At 43.7% G+C, this 11,040-nt stretch overlaps 1 protein-coding gene across 2 annotated transcripts in view; it reads left to right on the top strand.

Moving 5' to 3' along the window:
- Positions 1–4,182: 4,182 nt before the first annotated feature.
- The window catches only part of LOC121868794 (CUGBP Elav-like family member 4), a 227,719-nt gene continuing 220,861 nt past the window's right edge, over positions 4,183–11,040 (top strand). For both annotated transcript variants that reach the window (XM_042369731.1, XM_042369717.1), the window contains exon 1: positions 4,183–4,200. The gene's annotated coding sequence lies outside the window, so the exon portion shown is untranslated. The remainder of the gene's footprint in view (positions 4,201–11,040) is intronic.

Genomic DNA, 11,040 nt, shown 5'->3' with positions numbered 1-11,040 from the left:
CCCTCCCATCACTCTCCTCCTGTTCTCCTCTCTCTCCTCCATCACTCTCTCCCTGTTCTCCTCTCCACTCTCCTCCTCCTTCTCCCTCCTCCTGTTCTCCTCTCCTTCATCCTCTCCTCCTGTTCTCCTCTCCTCCATCCTCTCCTCCTCCTGTTCTCCTCTCCTCCTCCCTCCTCTCCCCTCCTCTCCTCTCCCTTCTCCCTCTTCCCACTCTCTCCTCCTCCATCTGTCTCTCCTCTCCTTCATCACTCTCCTCCATCACTCTCCCTCCTCTCTCCTCCTCCTCCATCACTCTCCTCCTGTTCTCCTCTCCTCCATCTTTCTCCCTCCTCTCCTCTCCTCTCCTTCATCACTCTCCTCCTGCTCTCCTCTCCTCTTCTCCTCACTCTCCCTCCTGTTCTCCCTCCTCCATCACTCTCCCTCCTCTTCCTCCTCTCTCCATCACTCTCCTCTCCTCCTCCCTCTCCTCCATCACTCTCCTCCTCTCCCTCCCTCTCCATCCTCTCCTCTCATTCTCCTCCCTCTCCTCTCCATCATCACTCTCCTCCATCACTCTCCCTCCTGTTCTCCTCTCATCATTCTCCTCTCCTCCTCTCCTCTCCTTCTCCCTCCCTGCTCCTGTTCTCCTCCTCCATCATCTCCTCCTGTTCTCACCTCTCCTCTGTTCTCTCTCCTCTCTCCATCACTCTCCTCCTGTTCTCTCTCCTCCATCACTCTCCTCCTGTTCTCCTCTCCTCCATCACTCTCCCTCCTGTCTCCTCCACTCTCTCCTCCTCACCACTCTCCCTCCTGTCCTCTCCTCTCCTCCATCCCTCCTCTCCTCCCTCTCCTCCCTCCTCTCCTCTCCTGTTCTCCTCTCCCTCCTTCTCCTCCCTCTCCTCCATCACTCTCCCTCCTCTCCTCCCTCCTGTCTCCTCCATCACTCTCCCTCCTTTGTTGTTTATTGATCCACTGTCTCTGTCCCTCGCCTCACCTTATATCACATATGGCATCGTCTTACTAATATGGCACAAATCTTCTCGCCCTCCCACTGTCCTTATTATCTACTCCATCACGTTATTATGCGAGGGAACAGGCAGGAGGTGACCCGTGTGTGTGTGTGTGTGTGTGTGTGTGTGTGTGTGTGTGTGTGTGTGTGTGTGTGTGTGTGTGTGTGTGTGTGTGTGTGTGTGTGTCTCCGATGCATTCTTCCTTTATATCCATTCGTGTGGGAGTTCCTGCCTTACCAGCTGCTGTACCTCTAAAATAGTTGTACCTTATGGTGTTCGTGGGAGGGAGGGTGTGTGTGGGGGTCGCCTCAACTACACTCCACTCACATTAACTGTTGCCTTCGCCAGCTTCACTCGTGCCCTCTCCCTATCTCCTCACCTCCTCCCCCCATCCCCAACATCTCGTCTAACCACCTAAATGACCCCAAACGACCCAAATTGGCACTAATTGCCGTAATGGTGGTACGGGAGGCTAGTAGCCTTGACCGTGAATCATGGGATATTGCTGCTGGCCAGGCTAATGGCCCTAATAATAAGGAGGGTGATTGTTTCTTAGCCTGTTGGTAGGGGATGAACGGAGGTCGTGAGAGGGGGGGCAGGGGGTGAACCTGGGTGAAAGGCCTTATGAGGTGAGGAAGGGTGGGGGAGCATAGGTCGAGAAAGGTCAGTAGGAGTTTATGGGTGTCTGAAGGAGGAAATGAAGTGGGGGGGAGGAGGAGAGTGATAACAGTGTTGTGGTGGTGGTGCAGTAAAGTGTATAATGGATTGTAAATAAAAGTGTGTTCTTTTTTTGTGTGCGTCTGTCTGTCTGTCTGTGTGTGTGTGTACGCCTTTGTGTGGAACTGTGTCTGTGTCTGTATCGTGTATGAGCTAGACTATAATGGTGCCTTGTTTTATTAACCTTCACGCGCAACACTGTCTTGTCGTGGTGACAGACTGGGAGACTGGAGACGTTCACACGGCGGCCTCACAATATTGGGATAAATTTGAATGGATCTCTGGTGAGGCCTCTAGTATAGTACCGTAGGGACCTCGCTGTTGTCACATATTGACTGCCCAAGTTGTCGCTTTTATTTTACGAGAATCTCAGCGCTTCTTTGTACCGACTGGGGTGCGTCGACTGAATGAATGTTATGTTAGATCTCTGGTGCTTTATTGATGTATCGAAGTTGTGATAAGCATTTGTAAGTAATATTGTATTCAATCCTCGATACTAATCAACCCAGGTAGTATAGTGTAGTGAAGAATTATACCTTACCTGGGGAAGGTGGCGGCCGCAGCAGGGGAGGGGAGGGGAGGGGAGACACAGGTGAGGTAGTGGGTGTACATCACAACCATCAACACCTTAGATCACTTCCAGCAGCAGCCCAATAGTAGGTTTCGGCTCAACTATTACCCACCATTTGAGCTACATGTCCACACTCTATCCCTTGGCCATGATCGTCACAAAATATTCCCCAGGCAAATGTTGGTTCCCATATTAGGTGAGAATGTGTGTTGACAGTGACCCTGGAATAACTGTTCCTCTATCACTTTTGTGTTTTTTATCTTCTTCCAACGTTTTGATTTAGTGCTCATCGGCTTTTGTAAATGTTTATTATATTATTCATTATCCCACAACGCACCTTTGACAAGTTTGAGGCGTGGGGGTAGGAGGGAGTGTTGTGCAGGCGTTGCTGGAGGGACGGAGGGAGGCTCGCCCGCGCCCCTGTGATGATGGGTAGTGGCGGCAGTGTCTTATGGTGTTAGGTCCCCTCCAGGTAATCCCCCGCTGACACTCCGATATTGTCCCATCAACATCCACCGCCGCTCCTCTCCTCCCACACTCCCTGCTTATTTCTATTGTTTGTCGGGCCGCCTCTCCTGAGTGCTGCCTATTTTGGGGCGGAATTACCGTCGTTGGTGGGTCGTGAGGGGAGTGTTGCTTCATACTAGTCACAATGATTTACTTGAACCTAGATTAAGTGGGTTTAATTCTACAGTATATTCCTCATGCTTATATTTAATCCTTGAAATGGATGTTGTTCTAAAACTTGAAATGTTTAACGACTGTAGTTTATTTTGTCATTAGTTAAAGAAATGAGACCATTTGCTAGTTATAGGTGTTAGAATCTTAAATAACATTGTTTGGATATCTTGAGCGGGCGATAAGGGAACTGGCCTGGGAGTTTGTGTAAGTTTTGAGGTCGAATTCTGACAAAGACGCATTGTTAGTAGATAAAGCACCAGCACACACACACCACACCACACGCATACATACAATGAAACTGGTCAATAACCCGTTAATTACTATTATTATTGCACCTTATAACAGATGGTCTCCATGGTCACCCTTTCATCCCCCCCAAGTTAACCTTAAGTCTTCTTGCCTTCAGAGTAGATGGGTTTTGGTCTCAAGTGGACTGGTGAAGACTTGAGACCCAGGAAATTAATCTTAGTACCCCCACACAGCACTCCATATCCGCCTCGCCCCTTGCCCGACCCGTCTTGCCCTGCCCTCTCCACACCCGTTCCCTGCCACCTGCCTGCAACTTATCGCCCTACTCTCTCCACTTGCCCTTACTTTCGCCCGCCCGCCCGCCCCCACCCCTTACCCCACCACCCCCCCACCTTGCCTCCTTTATATTTGAACACCAAACCTTCACTAGGCATGAATGCCATCAATTTACTGTACAACAACCTGACCTATTGAACCATCATCTACGTGAACATATTTGTGATTCTGGTGACAATGACAACAATAACGTGTATCCTTAACATTTTAGGAGACGGACAAGTTATTATAGTTTTAGTTATTTATTTTTGTATTATATATATATTTTTTTTTCAATTTTGATCTCTAAACAAGAGGTTTATTGCTGCCTAGACGTAAAGTTTAGGGCAACCATCATATTTTGTCGCACTTGTGTGTCAGTTTCCGCATGTCTCCAGATTATCATCACCTTTTGCATGTTATTAATCTAAATCTCCTTAAAAAACAATAAAAAACAAGTATAGTTGCCATGTATTTATTGTATTTTAATGATCTGATTACCTAACTAAATAACTGAATGATAATAAATCCCTTAAATGCCAACTAAATTGAACAATATTTTTTATGGATATTTTTACAGTCCTATTTTTTGCTGATGATAGAAATCTGTATTTTTTCTAAAGCTAGAATTGGAACCTTGTCTTCTTTTTTTTCAAGCTTACCAAGAGAACAACACAGGTGAGACAATTTTTTTTACTCTACCACAGTAAATTACACTTCCTAACAGACAAGAAATACCAGGTGAAGGATTTTCTTTCTTTCTTTGTATCAAGCAAGGAGTATTACCACCAGGAGTCACGAAACATGTACTGAGACGCTAACCTACTGTGTCACTGCTCCCATGGCAGCCAAGGTGAATGTGTTTTATCTGTATTCCTTAACAACAAAATACCTGTACTCTTTGGAGCTCACTTACAGCCAAAGAACTATCGTCTAACCCACAAATCACAACATACACAACCAAATGCATTAATGAACCACAAATAATTTTACTTTTTTTATTTTATTTTTTTTTTTTGGAATCACAGAAATATTAATAATTATATTATTAAAAAAAATTCTCAGGAGACATTCACAACTGCCAGCTAATTCCTACTAATCTCCACGAGAGACACAATTACTGGATCCTTTCAACCAGAATTCAATTTATTTTAACACATTTCCAGTGGTAGAAAACTGTTAATTATTGTTACCTGGGAATGAGGACAGTTGTCAACAGCCACCAGGTGTTGATAGAGCTTACTAATTCCTGCACAATAACAGTAAATAGATCCATCCGCTTCCCAGCAACGATTTGTGCCAACAACTTAATTCCCCGAATCCTGCCGATGTAAGTAGCTAACGCTGAGCAGGTTCTGGATGACGTCATTGTTTACCTACCTACCTGCTGTTGTTGGTATATTTCTTTTATTAATCTTTATTTCATGTTATTTGTCTTTTTATTCTACTTTATTTCATGTTCTTTGTATTTTGAATGTGTTTTTTGATGACACCATGTTGAGGAATAATAGGCCTACTGACGAGGTAGTGTCGTGCTGCTGTGAACGACAGGTACTGACACAACGTCTTCAGTACAGTACCTCGCACATGACACAGGTGTGGCCGCCGACGCTCAAAAAGTTCATACCGAATTTTTTTTATTAGACATAATTCATTTGACTCCAGAGGTTTGTTATTAAGAGCAGGTGACATTTCTCTTGACGGATTGTAGAATGAGGAATAAGAGAAGTAGAAATTAATGATTGTTTTGTAGGTCTGTGTGATTGTATTGTTGGTCTGTGTGATTATTTTTAGGTGTGTGTGATTGTTTTGTAGGTCTGAGTGATTGTTTTGCATCTCTGTGTGATTGTTTTGTATCTGTGTTTGTTTTGTATCTATGTGATTGTCTTGTAGGCCTGTGTGCTTGTTTTGTAGGTGTGTGTGATTATTGAGTCGAAAGGTTGATTTGTCGAACGCAATCAAGTGTTTTGGTCAAGTGTTTTACGAGGACTGAAGCTCTGAATTAGACTTTATTGGTGGATTAATAGGAATTTGCTTATTTTGACGTTATGGGAACTATTTAGGACACTTAATTTCACTCTAGTGTAGTTTGTAGACAATAATTTGATCGAAGTTTAGTTAGTTTATTAATGAGTCGAGTTATTGGTTTAATTATATTTTGATAATTTGTGAGTTAATGATAATTATGTTGGTTTGTTTGTCTTTGGTTAATTGTGGAATTATCGGAGTAAGAAAAATAATAATCACTCGGGCGAAGGAAATAAGGCGGCGGTGGGAGCGAGGTACATACAGTACTGTTATGCCGGAAGCAGACGAAAACTTTCCTTAGAATTCGTGATCAAGTATCGCTGATATAACGATGTTTCTTTTAACGAACACTAAGAAGATTATGAAACCCTCCCCCTTTAACCCCTCCCCTTTAACCCCTCCCCCTTAACCCCTCCCCCTTAACCCCTCCCCCTTAACCCCTCCCCCTTAACCCCCGTCAAGTCTAGAAAGTTTGGGCCGACCGACACAACACAGCGGTAATTTTCGGTACTCGAGTTCTTCCTTTTGCTGGTCTCCCTTGTTCATTGTTCCGCGGCACTGGACGAATTTAGAATGTGTGGTCACCGTGTTAGTGTGGTCACCGTGTTAGTGTGGTCACCGTGTTAGTGTGGTCACCGAGTTAGTGTGGTCACCGAGTTAGTGTGGTCACCGTGTTAGTGCGTGGTCACTGAGTTAGTGTGGCCGTGTTAGTGTGGTCACCGAGTTAGTGTGGTCACCGAGTTAGTGTGGTCACCGTGTTAGTGTGGTCACCGTGTTAGTGTGGTCACCGAGTTAGTGTGGTCACCGATAGTGTGGTCACCTAGTTAGTGTGGTCAAATTAGTTAGTGTGGTCACCGAGTTAGTGTGGTCACCGTGTTAGTGTGGTCACCGTGTTAGTGTGGTCACCGTGTTAGTGTGGTCACCGTGTTAGTGTGGTCACCGTGTTAGTGTGGTCACCGAGTTAGTGTGGTCACCGTGTTAGTGTGGTCACCGTGTTAGTGTGGTCACCGAGTTAGTGTGGTCACCGTGTTAGTGTGGTCACCGTGTTAGTGTGGTCACCGTGTTAGTGTGGTCGCCGTGTCCTATTGATGACTAAAAAGTGTCATGTTAACATCTAGGAAATATATGTATGTATGTATGTAATGTATGTATGTATGTATGTATGTATGTATGTATGTATGTATGTATGTATGTATGTATGTATGTATGTATGTATGTATGTATGTATGTATGTATGTATGTATGTATGTATGTGCCCCTCTCCTGTAGTCTACCTCCACCATTTTTCATGGGCCACATTTTAATATACAACACGGTAGCGGCGGCAGACTTAGCTTGGCTTTTAATATACTTCCTGAGGCCGAGTTATAACGCGCTACCCGGCCGCTACTTTTTTTTTTGCTGAATTTAGCGAGTTCTTAAAAAACAGCGAGAACGGCGGTGAATCGGGAGTCATCGAGGGCGTGTTATTTTTAGTCGTGAAAAAATGGACTCATATGCAGATTCTGTTATGAGAGTTGCTGGCCACAGGTGAGAATTTATTTAGGAGGAGAGACACTGGTGGGATTGGTGGCAGGGGTAGTGGTGGGAATGGTGGTGGGAACGTGGGTGGGAATCATGACAGGATTGGTGGCAGGAAGGAAAGTGGGAATGATCACAGGAACTTGGGTGGGAATGATGGTAGTTTGGTGGTGAAAATGATGGCAGAAACGAAGGTGGGAATGATGGCAGGAACATTAGTGGGAATGATGGAAAGAACACCGATTGAAATTATGGCAGACGCACAATAGGAATTCGACAGGAAATGAAACTGGGATTGAAATCAGGAATATAAGAGGAATGAGGCCCTGGATTATAGTGGAAATAATGCTAGGAACATTACTAGGAGTTACGCCAGGAGCCTTTGTGGGAATGATGCCAGGAACTGTAGAAATGATGCCAGGAACAGTAGAAATGATGCCGGAACAGTAGAAATGATGCCAGGAACAGTAGGAATGATGCCAGGAACAGTAGGAATGAGCCCATGAACGTTAGCAGGAAATTGGAATGAAGAACAGTTCCAGTTAGGCCGTTTATTGTCGTAATGGTATTAACGGGTACCGGAGCCTCTGTTAACGGATTCTAGAGCTGCTACTAACAGACACAAAGTATCACGTAACAGATACCTGAGCTACTGTTAACGGATACAGAAGGATCAATTAACGGGTACCTGAGCCACTGTTAACGGATACCAAACCAAATATTAACGACCTCGAGGATATTAAACGTTTAGTGGACAAGTGTGTGGATGATATAGCCGTGAGAACTTACACATTATGGCTATTCTTAACGAAGTGATATAATATAGCCTTGCTTAACGAGATCTTACATAATATGGCTATACTTAACGAGATCCTAGATAATATAGCCGTGCTTAACGAGATCTTACATAATATGGCTATACTTAACGAGATCCTAGATAATATAGCCGTGCTTAACAAGATCTTAGATAATTTGGCTATACTTAACGAGATGTATAATATAGTAGTGCTAACGAGAACTTAAATATATAGCCATTCTTAACTGCAACTAACGATTCCTGGATACTGCTGCGTTAATTAACAAATTCTGGGCATTAAGAGTGTGATTAACGAATTCAGAAAACCATATTACGATGGAATTAACGAAGCATTATTGATATAACTATGAATTGGTCAATATGATTATGATTAACGAATCTCAGATAATATTGCCGTAGTTAACGATTCTGGATTGTATAGTTTTGTTTAAAGAATCTTGGATAATGCCGTTAATTTAACCAACTCCAGGATAATATCGATAAGATTAACTAACCCTTTGTAATGTAACCTTTGTTATAAAACGAATAATAAAGACACCAGTTAACGAATTTCTTATAAGAATGATAAACGATTACTGTATTTTTTGGTTTATTTTCGAGTCTGTACAGGTATCTGGTGACTGATAAACAAATCCACTTCTAATATGACCAGAATAACAAGAATGCATAATTAATATATACCATGGCATACAAGCTATGGATAATATACCCATGGTCAATAGGTCTCAGGTTGATATCGTAGGAAATTATATATCTTTTTTAGCTATATAATTCAGCATATAATTAGTGTATAGTTTAATAAATAAAATATGGCAGGATTTTTTTTTGAATTTAGGGAATTATATAATGGGTTTGTAGCAGGGATATTTTTTGTATAATTTAGGGGAATTATTATGTAATGGGTAATATGGCCATTAAGGAGGCAATAAGGGAAGAGATTAATGGTGCTTTGAAAATTAATGGGGAGGTAAAGTTGTATGATATTTAGGGGAGAGAAAAGAGGGAGGGGAGAGTAGTGGGGGGAGAGACGGGTAGGAGGGGAGAGTAGTGGGGGATTAAAGGAAGAATGATAGGTGGAAGAGAGAAGAGAATGGGAGGAAAAGGGGAGAGGATAGGAGGAAGATGGAAGAGAATGACAGGAAGGGAAGAGATAGTACAGTATGCGATGATAGGTGGGGGGGGGAAGGAAAGGTTGATATACTGTATGTAGGAAGAAGGATAGTGATAAATGGGAGAATAGGGAGGGAGGTGGTGATGAAAGGTAGGGGAGGGATGATAGTGATGAATGGGGGGCTGTATAGGAAGGTAGTGTGAATGGTGAGGGAGGGGAGATGGTGAGGGTGAGTGATATTCTCTCTCTCTCTCTCTCTCTCGTGTGTGTGTGTGGCGGACAAGTTAACACCCACACCTGCTCTGGCTGGAGTTAACCTTTCATGTTGGAGTAGTGGTTAATTATCCAGTGGTGGAGGGGGGTGAGGTGTGGCGGAAAGGTGGGGGTAAGATGTGGTGGAGAATGACACTGGCCCCGTCAAAGTACTACTACTACTACTTTGCTGTCACTCGGAATCGAGTATGACGATCATCCAGCTATGATACAATGATATGAGTTATTAGGGATGTCACCTTCATTGGTGAGTTTTAAGGTGACTTAAAGAGACCGATACTGGACCGGCAGAGATGTCCACAGATGTTGCACATGTGGGGGGTAACATCGATTGCGGGAGGGGCAGTGGCAATGTCTTCCCGACGTTGGTGCTTGTCTGCCTCGGTTTGCAGTCGAACTAACTCGAAAGTATTGACACCTTCACGTGTGGCGGTCCTCCAAGCGTTACGATGTGGAGTAATCGTCTCCCAGGTGAGGGGGTCGACTTGGCACTTTTTCAGGTTTGTCTTAAGACTATTCTTATACCTTTTCAATTGCCCGCCGGCGTTACGTTTACTGTTCGTTAGGTGACTGTAAAGTAGCTGTTTTGGCAGTCTACTGTCGTCCATGCGGGTAACATGGCCAGTCCAGCGTAGTTGTTCATGGACAATGGTAGCCTCGATGCTACTACAGTTGGTGTCAGCAAGAATACTGGCATTTGTTCTCTTGTCTTCCCAGCGAACTCGGTGTGTACACATACTGCCACACTCACGTTCACCTGTCCGCCGAGTCACACGTTATGTATTATACGTGATATTTATTTCATGACTGGAGGGAATGACTGACTGGGAGAATAACTGACTGACTAACTGACTGAGAGACTGATTGAGAAACTAGATGAGAAACTGACTGACTTCAACGCAGATCATGTCCAACCTTGTTTTATTTTAGGAAGGAAATAGAAAATAATGGAGAGGCGCAGTAAAAGGAGAAAGTGTAAAGAGAAAGTAGTAAATACGTGACAAAGGGAGAAAATGCAACTAAGACAGTGTACAAGCGTAGGAGAAAAGAAAGTAAGGGAGAGCAAGAGAGAGAGAGAAGAAGTAGAAAGAAAGTAATAATGGAATACCTGTATAAGGAAGGTATATGAGAGAAAGGACATGAGTGGATAGTGGATAAAGATAGAATGAAGAGAAAGTAAGATGAAAGGAGTAATAGGATAAATCCATATCTAATCCCTATTGTGTGGTAGCCAGAGAAAGTAAGAGGGAAAAGAGGAGAACAATTAAAAAACAAAAATACAGAAAAAATAAAGGAGAAGAAGAAAGAGAAAACAAAAATGAAAACATAAAAGAGAAAGCAGAAAAGAAAAGAGTAAAAGGAGAGAAAAGAGAGAGCACAAAAAAAAGAAATCGTAAATTGGGGAGGAGGAAGCGAGGGGAATAAACAGGGAATAATGGATAGGTGTCGGTGGGGAGATATTAGCAAATTATCGAGAGGTGGCGAGAAAAAGATTCTGGTAATAGCTATGAGGGGGAGAAGAGGTGGAGTGGGGTGATGGAGGGGAGGATTGGTGGGGGAAGGGGAGATGTATATTGGGGAGGGAAAAGGTGTAGTGGGGAGGAAAGATGAGGCGGGGAGTTGAGGTAGGGGAAGGTGAGTGAAGAGAGACATTGGGAAGAGGTTAAGAGAGGAAGAGGGGCCAAGAGGAAGAGGGGCAAGAGAAGAAGGAGTAAGAGGAGGAGAAGCAAGAGGAAAAGATTGGAAAGAGGAGGGGCAAGGGAGAGGC

This window comes from Homarus americanus, unplaced genomic scaffold (assembly GCF_018991925.1).
Source record: "Homarus americanus isolate GMGI-L3 unplaced genomic scaffold, GMGI_Hamer_2.0 scaffold30535, whole genome shotgun sequence".
In the NCBI taxonomy this organism is placed as follows: domain Eukaryota; kingdom Metazoa; phylum Arthropoda; class Malacostraca; order Decapoda; family Nephropidae; genus Homarus; species Homarus americanus.
Note: the sequence above shows the minus strand (reverse complement) of the source record. Positions and strands in the feature narration are given on the sequence as shown.